The 15,686-nt window shown below is 36.6% G+C and overlaps 1 protein-coding gene across 11 annotated transcripts in view; it reads right to left on the reverse strand.

Moving 5' to 3' along the window:
* Positions 1 to 15,686, reverse strand: part of Vps13 (vacuolar protein sorting 13C) — a 1,483,510-nt gene that overhangs the window by 536,356 nt on the left and 931,468 nt on the right. The gene's annotated exons all lie outside the window — the stretch shown is intronic.

The raw sequence follows: 15,686 nt of genomic DNA on the forward strand, positions 1-15,686 counted from the left end.
ATCTTGCAGTGTCTAGTGCCTTTCATGATTCTGTAGATGGTCAATAGGTCACCTCTCTCTCTTCTTTGCTCCAGTGTCGGTAACTATATTTTCCTGATATTCTGTTTTTGCTTTTTCCAAACTCCATTATGCTACACTTCAGTCCTTCATCAGTTCTATTTTCCTTAGCAGTTTGGCGTATATATATAAATATATATATATATATATATGTGTGTGTGTGTATATATAAATATATATATGTATGTGTGTAATATATATTATATATATATATATATATTTTATATGTATATACACTGAATTGAACACCACAGCATTTTCACAGTTATTAATTTTCTTTTCAAGTTTCCCCACTAAAGTTCTAATATTGGGAGGATGAGCGGAAATGAGCTTTCCAAAGTTCTCCATTTTAATTATTCGACGTTTCGACTGCAAGGAGTCAATTTCAAGATACAAGAACAGTTAAGACATCACAATTTACAAATACATTACATGGTCACAGGAAAAAATTAGAATGATATATCCTTAGGTCAAGCGCGATCTTTAAACCTCCGTTGACCTGACCCTGGAAGACTTTCTCAGAGCTTGAGGAGGGGGAGGGGAAGGGAGAGGTGAGGGGGGGAGAGTAGGAGTCGGAGTAAGGCGAGGTGAAGTGGTGTGCCTAGCATGCACGGGGAAGTTATGTACAACATGTCGCATGGACATATTAAATAAGGAAATAGCAGACACCAAATTAGCCTGTACATTGATCACAGGAGACAATTCTGTTATATACACAGCCTCTAACATTTTCAGTTCCTTAATGTTGTTACACTGGGCGAGCATTTCAGTGTTATGAACAACAGTTGCTCTATCCAACACAGACTTGTGATACTTTTCAAAATTATTTCTAATGGCTCCCTGTTGGAGGTGGAGAGTTAAACGTCTGCTAAGGCTGCATGTTGTATAACCAACATAGCTACAAGAATAGAACTCACAGTCTCCAGAAGTGCAATTGAACTGATAGACTACATTAGTTTTCGACAGCATCCCAGAAGTGCCAGACAAATCATTTTTGAGGACTAGGGAAATAGTGCGTTTTTTTTTTTTTATAAAATGTCACCAAGCGCAAGACATCATCTTCATCCACCAGTTTACAATTTCGAAAAACATTGTCTTTAATGCATTTCTCATCCTCACGGTAAGAGCTGAAGATATTCTTATAAAAAACTTTGATGATATTATTGTGGGGAGGAGTATGGTTATACAAACTACTGTCAAGCATTTTATTAGTAATGTTGTCAAAGTCTGTGTTGGAATAACCATTATTCACTAACAGCTGGTGTAGGTATTGAAGTTCTGAGTGAAGAGAATGCCAGGATGAGCAAACCTTAATAGCCCATCGCAAATAGGCCTTAATGACACCTCTTTTGTACTCAGCCGTACATCCACTCTCACCATTCATGCATTTCCCAGCATTGGTGGGCTTGTGGTAAACAGAAGTGATGAAGTTGTCAGATGATGAGTCTACCACAACATCAAGAAACGGGAGTTTGTTGTTATCATTTAACTCAACAGAAAATCTTAAACCTTAAACTTCCTAGAGGTTTGATCTAAGTTCTTCAAGTAAACGCAGGTCATCAACACACACACACAAAAATATCTTCTATATACCTGCGGTACAAAGAGGGTTTAATGGGAAGGTTGCTAATTACTTCTTCCTCAACATGGGCCATGAAGGCTTGAGCAACCCTGTCAGTCTGAATATACAAAATACCTAAAGGGCATTTAAAAGAGGCTTCTGATGTAAAAGCCAGGAGCATGTCTTTCAAGATAGGCTCAGAAAGTTTGGGGGGAGGGAGCACTGGATGGAGGTAGGTGTAATTTAAGATATCAATAGTTCTAATCTGTGAAAATGCTGTGGTGTTCAATTCAGTGTGTATAAAAGAAAACCTGCACCCTAAGTATATATATATATATATATATATATATATATATATATATATATATATATATATATATATATATATACATACATATATACATACATATATATCTATATATATATATTATATATATATATATATATACACACACAGACACACACACACACACAAACAATAGTTTAGATAAAATGAGATATGAAGACGGGACCCCACGAGCATAGCTCTCCTTCCCGTAAAATACAACTAGGTAAATACACACATATTAAACAACTCTAACACAGTCCCACATCCTCCTCAAATCATTCACTTCATTCTTTGTCACTCAATTCATTTCAATTTATCCATCCAACCAAATGGTGATAAATTTATAGGATTGTGTTGGTCACAATATACTCATTTTGATAAAAAATTAAATGCATTATACACACACCCAAGCTTCTGAGCTGTCAACATCTACATACTTGAGCTGCCAAATAAGACAAAAATTCTTAATAGTGCAAGGAAAACAAGAGGCCTGAATTGTATTGAATGGGTGGGGGATTAATTGCAGTTACCCAAAATTATTTCTCTGCAGTGTTAAATTGATTTAATGAGAGAAAATGCTGGAAAATAAAAATTATGATTTTGAGCCAAATGTCAACTCAAAAGCAGATATCTAGGGGTGCCACACCAAGGTCTAATGTAAACAGAGGATTTGAAATGCCATCAAGATTTAGACTGTATAATGAATCTCTTTTTTTCGGTTTAGGTAAGTATGAAAGAAGAAATTTGAGTTGAATCTTAGACGGAAAGAGAAATGAGTAATGACAGCAAATGGTGGGAGAACAAATTCATAGAACTAAGGAGATTGTAGAATTAATGTAATGTTTAACCCAAGCTAACAATGAGATATCTGATCTGAAGAAAACAAATTCTGACCTAAGAAATGAGCTCAAGGGATTAAAAAATTATATAATGGAAGTTAAACATAAAAATAAAAAGATGAAAATTAATACTACCAATAGTGAGAACTTAAAAAAAAAAGGTAAATAACAAATACAAGAAATGACTGAAAGAATTGAAGAAAACTTAGGTGAGAAAAGTATGCAAAAGATTAAGAAATGGAATGAAAACAGAGAAAATTAAGAAATTGCCTTAAAAGAAAAGTGCAACAAATGCAGGAAAATACAAAAGATGCAAGCATTCAAGTAATTGAAGAAAAGGCAAATTGGGTTAGATATACAGTAGATAGATTTTTTTTTTTTTTTTATGGTATATGGACTAAAGGAAAAACATTGTTTGGTGAGGTATGTGAAAGAAACAGCAGAAAAAGAAACAACAATATCAATTCTAAAAGAAATAAAAGATAGTGACCAAGAAATAGAGAAAGACATAGAAGTGTATAGAATAAGACAATATTCTAAGGAATGAAATTGATCCCTAAACATAAAACTATGATCACAAATAGTAATATAAGACATATTAGAAAAAGCAAGGAAGTTGGGAAGGAGCAAACATTACAAGATACAAATAAAAAGAGAAATGAGTGTCGAAGAAATAGAAAAAGAAAAGACACTAAAAGGTGAAGCAAAGGAAAAAATGCAAAGAGAATGGAGGCTGAAAGCAAGGAGATCTACTGGAGGGTCATAGACATGAAGCTGAGAAAATAGTACATCAGAGTGGGTGAAACAAAAACAGGAAACAAAATGGAGAAAGAAAAAAATTGAAAGTGGCCTACACTAACATTGACGGATTAATCTCAGGACTGAGTGAACTAAATGATTACCTGTCAGATGAAAAACCAGACATAATGGGAATTGTGGAGGCGAAATTAAGGGGTCCAATACCACCTAATAGTGTTGGACACTGTTTATACAATTATTGGATTAAAAATAGAACTGAGAAACAGGGAGGAGGAATCATGTTCTTGGCCAAGAAAAACTTGAATGTGATTGAGGTTACTGAGGGTAAAAGCAATCTGGAAATTATCAAGATAAAAGTCACAGACAGAGACATGAAAAGTAGAAAGCTTTCAAAAATGTTAGATGATACAAGGAATTCATTAAATGACATACTATGCTACAGGGGTAACCTGGTATTTCTGGGGGAATTAACTGCAAAGAAATCTGTTGGGAGATGATAGTGAAGGGCAGAGAGGATCTATGAGGAAATGTATTACTGGATATGACCGTGGAACATATAATGACACAATGGGTCAATGAAAATATAAGATATAGAATTAGTAAAGAACCGTCAAGACTGGATTTAATATTTACAACAGAAACTGAAATTGGAGATAAAATTGAATACAATACACTATTTGGAAAGAATGACCACATACTAATAGAGGCTGAACTAAAGGAAGAAATATATATGGAGAGAAATGAAAAGTACAGAAAAGTAAGACTGGTGTACAACAAAACTGACATTGGAAAACTTAAGAAATTCTTTCAAAATGCAAATTGGAAAAAAATTCTACATTGAAGAGACAAAAGTGGAAGAAAAATGGGAGATCTCGATGGAAATCTATAATGGAGTGAATAGATACCAAAACAGAAACAAGATAGTGTGAGCATTAAATGCTGGTTCAATAGAAGATGCAGTGAGGTGAAAGATAGAAGAAACAAAGCTTGGAAAAAGATGGAAAATAGACAAAAACATGAAAAATGGCAATTACACAAACTTTAGAAACGAATATGTAAAAATGTGCAAAGAGGAAAAATGAAACTATGAAAAAGACATAATAGAAAAATGTAAAGATCAACCCAAACTATTCCATAGATATGTGAATGGTAAACTTAAAAATTAACAGGAAATGGTGAAAATATGTCAAAGAAATACAGAATACACATAAGATCTAGAAATGGCTGAAGTCACAATAATAAGACCTAGTCTTGAGTATGCTGCAACATTATGGTCACCCAGTACCAAAAAAGAATATAAAGAAGATTGAAAGAATCCAGAGAGCAACCACAAAAATGGCCCCAGTACTTTCAAACTTCTCATATGAAGAGAGACTGCCTAAATTGAAGTTACTGATTTTGGAACAAAGAAGAGAGGTGACCTACTGACTATCTATAGAACCATGAAAGGCATGAAAATACTTGATAGAGAGGAGTTACTAAACTGGGACAAGAGAACCACAAAAGGACATGAACATTTTTTAAAAGGATAGTTATAGAAGCAATATGAAAGAAAACAGTTTTCATCACGGAGTGGTGGGTTTAATAGATGGGTAAAACACCTGGAATAAAATAATATAATAAACCCATCCAATTCTATACACATCGACGATGTGTATAGAATTGGTCATTATTCTAAGGAAAGAAATTGACCCCTAATGATAAAACTAAGATCACAAATGGTAGTAGAAGACATAATTGAAAAAGTAGGTCAGTTGGAAAGGAGTGAACATTACAAGATATGGATAAAAAGAGAAATGAGTATTAAGGAATTAGAAAAAGAGAAGACACTACAAGATGAAGCTAAGGAAAAACATGCAAAGAGAACAGAGACCGTTAGCATGGAATTCTATTGGTGAGTAACTGACATGAGACTGAGAAAATGGTACATCAGAATGGGTGAACCAAAGACAGAAAAAAAGATGGAGAAAGGAAAAAATTAAAAGTGGCCTATACTAATATCAATGGATTGATTTCAAGACTGAATGAACTTCATGATTACCTGCTAGAAGAAAAACCAGACATAATGGGAATTGTGGAGACTAAACTAAGGGGTGCAATACCACCCATCAATGTTGGACAAGGACTATACAAGTGCTGAATTAAAAACAGAGACAAGAAACAAGGAGGAGGAATCATGTTCTTTGCCAAGAAAAACTTGAATGCGACAAATGTTGCAGAGGGCAAAGGTAATGTAGAGATGATCATGATAAAAGTCGAAGAAAAGGACATTAAAAGTAGAAAGTTTGTGGTGACTTATGTGCCCCCAAAAATGAACACTTGGGAAGAGAACAAGCATATGAAAATGCTAGAATATACAAGGCATTCATTAAATGAGATACCAATGGGCAGAGGTAACCTGGTAATTATGGGGGACATTAACTGCAAAGAAATTTGTTGGGAGGACATGACAGTGAAAGGTGGAGAAGACTTGTGGATTAATGTATTACTGGACATGACCATGGAATATACAATGACCCAGTGGGTCAGTGAAAACACCAGATACAGAAATAATGAGGAGCCGTCGAGACTAGATTTAATATTTACTAAGTTCAACCCAAACTATTCTATAGATATGTGAATGGTAAAATTGAAAATTAGCAAGAAATGGTGAAACTATGCCAAAGAAGTACAGAATACTGGTACACAGAAGATCTAGAAATGGCTGAAGTCACACTAATAAGACCTAGTCTTGAGTATGCTGCAACATTATGGTCACCCAGTACCAAAAAAGAATATAAAGAAGATTGAAAGAATCCAGAGAGCAACCACAAAAATGGCCCCAGTACTTTCAAACTTCTCATATGAAGAGAGACTGACTAAATTGAAGTTACTGATTTTGGAACAAAGAAGAGAGGTGACCTACTGACTACCTATAGAACCATGAAAGGCATGAAAATACTTGATAGAGAGGACTTACTAAACTGGGACAAGAGAAACACAAGAGGACATGAATTTTTTTTAAAAAGGATAGTAATAGAAACAATATGAAAGAAAACAGTTTTTGTCACGGAGTGGTGGGTTTGATGGTTAAAACACCTGGAAGAAAATAATATAATAAACCCATCCAATTCTATACACATCGACAATGTGTATAGAATTGGTCATTATTCTAAGGAAAGGAATTGACCCCTAATGATAAAACTAAGATCACAAATGGTAGCAGAAGACATATTTGAAAAAGTAGGTCAGTTGGAAAGGAGTGAACATTACAAGATATGGATAAAAAGAGAAATGAGTATTGAGGAATTAGAAAAAGAGAAGACTACAAGATGAAGCTAAGGAAAAAAAGCAAAGAGAACAGAGACCGTTATCAAGGAATTCTATTGGTGAGTAACTGACATGAGACTGAGAAAATGGTACATCAGAATGGGCGAACCAAAGACAGAAAAAAAAATGGAGAAAGGAAAAAATTAAAAGTGGCCTATACTAATATCAATGGATTGATTTCAGGAATGAATGAACTTAATGATTACCTGCTAGAAGAAAAACCAGACATAATGGGAATTGTGGAGACTAAACTAAGGGGTGCAATACCACCCATCAATGTTGGACAAGGACTATACAAGTGCTGGATTAAAAACAGAGACAAGAAACAGGGAGGTGGAATCATGTTCTTTGCCAAGAAAAACTTGAATGTGACAAATATTGCAGAGGGCAAAGGTAATGTAGAGATGATCATGATAAAAGTCGAAGAAAAGGACATGAAAAGTAGAAAGTTTGTGGTGACTTATGTGCCCCCAAAAATGAACGCTTGGAAAGAGAACAAGCATATGAAAATGCTAGAAGATACAAGGCATTCATTAAATGAGATACTAATGGGTGGAGGTAACCTGGTAATTATGGGGGACTTTAACTGCAGAGAAATTTGTTGGGAGGACATGATAGTGAAAGGCAGAGAAGACTTGTGGGGTAATGCATTACTGGAAATGACCATGGAATATACAGTACTACCTCTCATTAACGGACGTTGATTAGCTGTGTTTTCGCTGTGTTTTCGGTGTTTTTGGTGCTGTTTAGTGCGTGCAATCACTATGCCACCCAAAAACCACTCCAAATCAATGGATTATTCAAATCAACAGACACCGTTACCCCCCTTTTAGACCCTTAATGAGAGGTAGTACTGTACAATGACACAGTGGGTCAGTGAAAATACCAGATACAGAAATAATGAGGAACCATCAAGACTAGATATATTTACAATAGAACCTGATATTGTGGATAAAATCCAATATAAGACACCAATTGGAAGGAGTGACCACACACTTATTGAGACTGAACTAAAGGAAGAAATATACAGAAAAAGAAATGAAAAGCATAGGAAAGGAAGATTGATGTACAACAAAACGGACTTTGCCAAACTACAGAAATTCCTCCAGAATGCAAATTGGGAAAAGTTTTACATGTAAGAAACAAAAGTGGAAGAGAACTGGGATATCTTGATGGAAAATTATAATGAAGGGATGAATAGGCACATACCAAGACAGAAGCTATAGTGTACATTAAATGCTGGTTCAACAAAATATGCAGTGAGGCAAAAGATAGATGGGACCAAGCTTGGAAAAGATAGAGAAAAGATAAAAAACCTGGAAAATGGCAAGTATATATATAAACTATAGAAATGTGTATGTAAAAGTATGAACAGAGGAAAAAAGGAATTATGAAAAAGACATTATAGATAAATGCAAAGAGCAACCCGAGCTATTCTATTGATATGTGAATGTTAAACTTAGAAATAAACAGGAAATGGTGAAACTACACCAAGGAAATATAGAATACATGAATAATCACTTCACTAGAGAAGGTGAACAAAAACTTAACCGAAGAAATAGAAGAATTAAAAAAGACAGTTTCAAAGAAGTAAAAGATGAGAATGAGGAATTAAAGAGGAATAATAGAGACAATAAAAAGGCCATAGCAAATGAAGCACAGGGTTGGAAAAAAAAAATACAAGAAAACAGTTAAGTTGCATTTACTGACATAATAAAACAGCAAATGAAGAACAAACTGAAGACTCTGTTTTTAAAGTGATGAGACAGAAGGAGAATATAGTAAGAGACTTAGCAGATAAAAAGAAATGTATAATTATATTAGGAATGGAAGAGAAATATAAACTTATCTTAGAACCACAAGAATCAAAGAGGAAAAAGAAAAAGTAAGCAGTTTACTAGAATTAGTTCAGGAAGATGAACCTGAAATCATGAAACAAATTGAAGAGATGTTTAGACTCAAAAAGTATAGTCAGATAAGACCAGACCAATTAAAATTAAATTCAGGTCACAAACGACAGCAGAGAATATCTTAGCAAAAACAGGGAAACTAGCAGCAAGTGAACAATATAAAAAGGTATGGATAAAAAGAGAAATGAATAAAGAGGAAAAAATGAAAAGACATGAAGCTAAGGAAAAAAACGAGAACAGAACAGAGTCAGAAAAAGAGAAATTCTATTGGAGTGTAGTGAATATGAAAGTAAGGAAATATGACATACTAGAGAAAAACAAAAGAGAAACAGAATACAATGGAAGTGGCAGAAAACTAAGAGTGTCTTACACAAATATAGATGGATTAATAACAGGATTGAATGAGCCGAATGATTATTTGAAGGAAAAAGAACTGGACATAATGGGAATTGTAGAAATGAAATTAAAAGGTCCACTACCACCCAACAGTGTAGCACATGATGCATACAATTATTGGATTAGAAACAGAAAGACAAAGCAAGGGGGTGGAGTTATGTTCCTGACTAAGAAGGATATAAACGTGAGGTGTGTCACATATGGAAAGAGTACAGTAGAGATGATTATGATCGAAGTGGAAGACAGAGATAAGAAGAACAGAAGGTTTGTGATAAATTATGTGCCTCCAAAAACAGCCTCATGGGAAGAGTGAACATAAGAGTATGTTAGAAGACACAAAGATAACATTAAATAAGATAATGGAAGATGGAGGAAGAATAGTTATGATGGGCGACTTTAATTGCAAAGAAGTCTGCTGGGAAGAGATGACAGTAAAGGGTGGAGACGGCTCATGGGGAAATGTTCTACTCGAGATGATTATTGACCATACAATGACACAGTGGATACAGGAGAACACTTGGTATAGAAATGAAGAAGAACCATTGAGACTAGACCTAATAATCACATCTGAACCTAGAATAGTGGAAAAGATTGAATATAAAACACCAATAAGTAAAAGTGACCACATATTGATTGAACTGGAACTAAATGAGGAAAAATACATGAAAAGAAATGAACAATAGAGAAAAGGAAGAATGATGTATGAAAAAACAAATTTTGATAAAATAAGAGAATTCTTTCAAAAAGAAAACTGGGAAAGAATATACAAAGAAGAAACAACAGTGGAAGAGATATGGAATATTTGAACAAAAATTTATAAAATAGTAGAAAAGTATGTCCCAAGACAAAAACAAGAAAAAGAATATGTAAAGTACTGGTACAACAAAAGTTGTAGGGAGTTAAAAGTGAAAGTAAAAAAAAAAAAAAAAAAAATTGTAACATTGTCCTCTTCTACAAAAAATTCATGTCCTCTTACATAGAGGATGAAAAAGACATTAAAAAATATCATCAGCAACAATGTGACCCTTACAAACTGAAATATCATCGTGAAATTCATTATTTTTTACAAAACAAAAGGAACAACCAACCTCATAAGGAAAATTGCTGCCTCCCACAGACAAGACCTTTACAATAGGTAAACATTATATACCAATATTCCTGAAACATTGGCAACTAGCTATCTGGTATGTAACTCTCTGGAAATCTCAAGCAACTGGAATTTTTTCACATATACATATATATACTAAGGCTTTTTCCCTCTTGCAAGGGAGGTAGCCAAAAAGAAAAAGGCATAAAATCATTCCCACCCATTCCATCCCTGAATACACTCCACACCCCTCCACCCTCCCTCTTATCTGAGCACCTCCTGGATGACTGGTCATCCCTGCACCTTGTCCACTGCCCTGGGTCAGAGGCAGTGTGGCAAGGCACAGAACATCCACAGCAAGGCCGCTTCATTAAATCGGCAACCCCCCCTCTCCGTCCCCCCATGCATAAAAGGAGAAGACGGGGAGAAATCCCTTCGGGCTGCGTCAAATTTTGCTCATACATACTACCTCACCCATTCCACCTCATGCATCAAAACATCATCCATACACAACCATTCTCCATTCACCCCTGTCTTATGTCGACATTCCCCTCTTCCCCAAAGCCCCCTTCACCCCATCCATCCACTTCATCCTAGGACATCCCCACATGTTCACTCCCTCCACATCTGCCTTCCATACCTCTTTTACTAGTCTTTCTTCACTCATTCTGTCCATGTGTCCAAACCATCCTAATACTCTTTCATCAACCCTATCTCCCAACTCCCTTTCCACCCCTGTTCTCCTCCTCACCTACACATTTCTCACTCTGTCTAGCCTAGTAACCCCCATCATACTTCTCAGACACCTCATCTCAAACACATTCAAACTCCTTCTCTCTTCCTCTCTTCACCCCATCCATCCACTTCATCCTAGGACATCCCCACATGTTCACTCCCTCCACATCTGCCTTCCATACCTCTTCTACTAGTCTTTCTTCACTCATTCTGTCCATGTGTCCAAACCATCCTAATACTCTTTCATCAACCCTATCTCCCAACTCCCTTTCCACCCCTGTTCTCCTCCTCACCTACACATTTCTCACTCTGTCTAGCCTAGTAACCCCCATCATACTTCTCAGACACCTCATCTCAAACACATTCAAACTCCTTCTCTCATCCTCTCTTATATTCCATGTTTCTGTCCCATACAGTGCTGTTGGCACAATCACTCCTTCATACAAATTGGATTCTAAAAGAATGCAAAGAAGAACTATTGGACAAAATACATAACATAATGAATTGCTCACTCAAAGAAGGAAAAATACCAAAAGACTGGAAAAATGCTAACATTGTACCAATATATAAAGGAGGAAACAAGGAAGAACCAACTAACTATAGGCCAGTCTCACTAACAAGCACTATAGCCAAAATTTGTGAGAAAATCATCAAGAATAGATGGGTAAAACACCTGGAAGACAACAATATAATAAACCCAAGACAATTTGGGTTTAGACAAGGAAGATCATGTACCACAAACTTAATATGTTTCTACTCAAGATTAATAGACATAGTGCAAGAAAGGAATGGATGGGCTGATTGTGCCTTCCTGGACTTACAAAAAGCTTTTGACAAAGTACCACACAAAAAATGATTAAAAAACTGGAACATATAGGAGGGATACAAGGGAACCTACTAAAATGGATGGAGGACTTCCTGATTGGTAGAAAGATGAGAGTAGTGCTCAGAGAAAAATATTCAGATTGGAAAGAGATGATCAATGGAGTACCGCAAGGATCTGTACTAGCTCCAATAATGTTTGCTATTTATGTGAATGACATGGATGAGGATGTGAAATGTTACACGAGCTTCTTTGCTGACAATGCCAAACTGTTAATGAAAGTAGAAACTGAAGAGGATTGCGAATCACTGCAGGAAGACCTGAATAAAGTATGGAACTGAAGTCAGAAATGGGAAGTGGACTTCAATATTAAGAAGTGTAGCCTAATGAAGTTTGGTAAAAGCAAAAACAGAATATCAGGACAATATAAAATTGGAACCAAGGAGGTAAAGAAGGAGGGATCCGAAAAAGATCTGGGTGTAATCATCTCAAACGACTTGTCCTACGACAAACAGATAAACAAAATTGTCGGAGAATCCTACAACTTGCTAAGGTCAATAAAAGTGGCATTTACATATTTGGATGAAGAAATTATTAAAAAAAAATATTGATCACACTGATAAGGCCTAGACTAGAATATGCGGCGACATTGTGGTCACCCAGTACAAAAAAGAATGTAAAGAAAATAGAAAAAATCTAGAGAGCACCAACAAAAATGGCACCTGCACTCGCAAACTTGTCATATGAGGAGAGATTGGCTAAACTAGATTTACCGACTCTCGAGCAAAGAAGAGAGGTGACCTACTGCCCATCTACAGAATCATGAAAGGCACAGAAATACTTGATAGAGAGGACTTATTAAATTGGGACAGGAGAAGCACAAGAGGACATGGAAAGAAAATATAAAAACATAGCTACAGAAGAGATCTGAAGAAAAAGTTTCCCACATAGAGTGGTAGACACTTGGAACAAACTGGACATGGAAATAGTGTGTGCAAAAAACCATTCATGAGTTTAAAAGCAAACTAGATACTGCGAGATACAAAGGCATGACACCACAAGCGTAGCTCCCCTTCTCACAAAATACGAGGTAAATACAGTCTCCTCTTAGCATCCATTCCCAAATGTCTATTACTCATTACACTTTTTAATCCACCAAGGCATTTACTCACCTATCTCAATCTACATTCTACCTCCACCTTCATTCCACCTTTTCCTGCCACATTTGCACCCAAGTATCTAAAACTATCCACTTCCTCCAGTTGCTCTCCCCCAATGCTCACTTCCAGTCTGCTGCCACTTTCACCCCTTGTACATTTCATCACCTTACATTTACCCACATTTATCTTCAGCTTTCTTCTATCACATACTCTCCCAAATTCTGTCACCAACTTCCTCCATCCCTCCTCCGATCCTGCCACAAGCGCAGTGTCGTCCGCAAACAACAACTGGCTCACCTCCCACTTTTCTCCATTTTCTTTAACAATCTCCAATCCCTGACCCACTACCCTTGCAATTACCTCTCACACTACCCCATCCATGTACAAGTTGAACATAACGCATCCCTGACAAAGTCCCACTTTTACCTCGAACCACTCACTCTCTCCATTTCTAATCCCGACACACGCTCCACCACTCTCACAAAAACTCTTGACAGCTCCTAGAAGCCCCCCTCCCATCCCGTATATCTGCAAAACCCCCCACAGTGCCCTCCTGTCTACTCTGTCGCAAGCCTTTTCCATATCCATAAAAGCCAAAAAAACATCCTTCCCCTTTCCTATAGCTTTCTCACATATCTGTCTTAACACAAAGATCTGATCTACACAACCTCTACCCGTCCTAAATCCACACTGTTCCTCACCAATTACTCCCTCTCTTCCTCTCCTAATCCTCTCAATCAAGACCCTCCCATAAGCCTTCCTAACTACACTTAACAAGCTAATCCCTCTGAAACTACTACACTCACACTTGTCCCCTTTTCCCTTGTAAAGTGGAACTATACAGGCACTCCTCCAGTCCTTCGGCACTCTACCCTCTCTCCAGCAAACATTAAATAACCTCACCAGCCAGTCCACCATCACTGTACCTCCTTTTTTTAGACATTCTGCATGGCATCCATCCAGACCAGGTGCCTTACCTGCTTTCATCATCTTAACAACTGCCTTCACTTCATCCTTCCTTATTTCTCCTCCATTTTCCTCACTCATCACAGTTATTTTCTTAGCATTTCCCACTGCAACTACCTTTCCCTCCCTATCCTCCTTCACATTTATAAACTCCCTAAAATATTCTGCCCATCTTCCCCTTACTGCCTTCTCTTCCATTATCATCTCTCCATCTGCATCTTTTACCTTTTCTTCTCTACTTGATTCGCCTCCTCTTCCTCTCTTAATTTCTTTCCAAAACATCTTCTTATTACTTTCAAAATTTTGTCATACTCTTACCCCATTTCACATCTGCTCTCCTCTTTGCCTCCTTTACCTTGTGCTTTACTTCTCTTTTCTTTTCTTCGTACGTCATGAGAAAATAAATAAAATATTTTAAAAATCTTGAATGTTTGAAATTGGCACCAGGCAAACAGTGCGAGTGGAGTATTTTGCTTTCCCATCACTGGTGTTACTAAGAGTGCTTTCTTTCATTTCCATAAACAACAAGTTTGTTAGTTGAGTGTTTCTGGCAGATATCCACACAGTTTCCTAAATTATCTGCCATACTGAAGGTCCCAGCCAAATGTACACATAGTGTTAACACTGAAGCTGAAGCTGAATATATGTAAATGTCTGGAAAAGGTGAGAACAGGCATAATTTAACCACTTCCATAGTGACGCCTATGAAGGTGGCATGAGGAGCAAGTGGGTACTCGATGATGCCGACGTCGCCATCTTTATTATACTTATTGTAGTCGTACCTACATAATTTACATTCTCTCTAAACTGGCTTCATCAATTTTCTATGGTTATCAAAATACACGGGTGAAAGAGAACGAACGATTGAGCACTGACTTTATTTTTTATAATGTGATTATTATGACGCAACATCGCACGTCAGGCAGCTAATGCTGCCAGACGTGCGATGTGCCCTGGAGTGAAGAGGTTAATGATAGAGTACATTAATTCATCTACTCTATACAACATCAAAGACCAAAATTCCCAGATCGAGGAATTTTCCATGAATGCAGTGTGGTGAAAAAGCTTTAAGCAATACACATACAGCTAAACTGGAAGATTTGGACCTGATTGTGTGGGAATGGTTTCTTGGTGAGCGAGGTGAGAGTAAGCCTGTGTTGGGTCCATCTCTCATGTCCAATGGTAGCAAAATTTATGAGAAAATGGGAATTGAGGTAATATGTGAATTTCCCCAAGGCTAGCTTTCATACTTTAACATTCATCCTGGCATTCAACAATGAAACATTTGTGGAGAATAGAAGTCAGCAGACTTTGTAGCAGCACAGACAGTCTCAAGAGCAAAGTTATAATGCCACTGAGCCTGGCCTTTACTGGTGGTGTATGCCTAACAAGACCCTGGCTGCAAGACAAGAAAAACAGGCCCATACATTTTTAGTCTACAGTAATGCAGCTGGAACACATAAATTGAAGTTACTGGTTGGGAAGTATGAGAAGCTGAGGTGTTTTAAAGGAATATCTAATTTACCAGTGGTCTACAAGGTACAATCAAATGCTTGGATGTATAATGTACTGATATCTTTTATGGGTGGTTTCATCTTGCTTTTGTACCCAATGTTAAAAACCATTTGAAAAGTATTATAATGTTAGAGGACAGTAGAGTTGCACTAGCACCAGATAATTGTTGTACCCATCCTACTGCTAAGCAACTTGTTAATGGTAATATTTTTGTGTGCTAACTGCCTCCTAATGTTACCAG

This window comes from Oratosquilla oratoria, chromosome 27 (genome assembly GCF_046742065.1).
Source record: "Oratosquilla oratoria isolate Oo_2021 chromosome 27, ASM4674206v1, whole genome shotgun sequence".
Taxonomy (NCBI): domain Eukaryota; kingdom Metazoa; phylum Arthropoda; class Malacostraca; order Stomatopoda; family Squillidae; genus Oratosquilla; species Oratosquilla oratoria.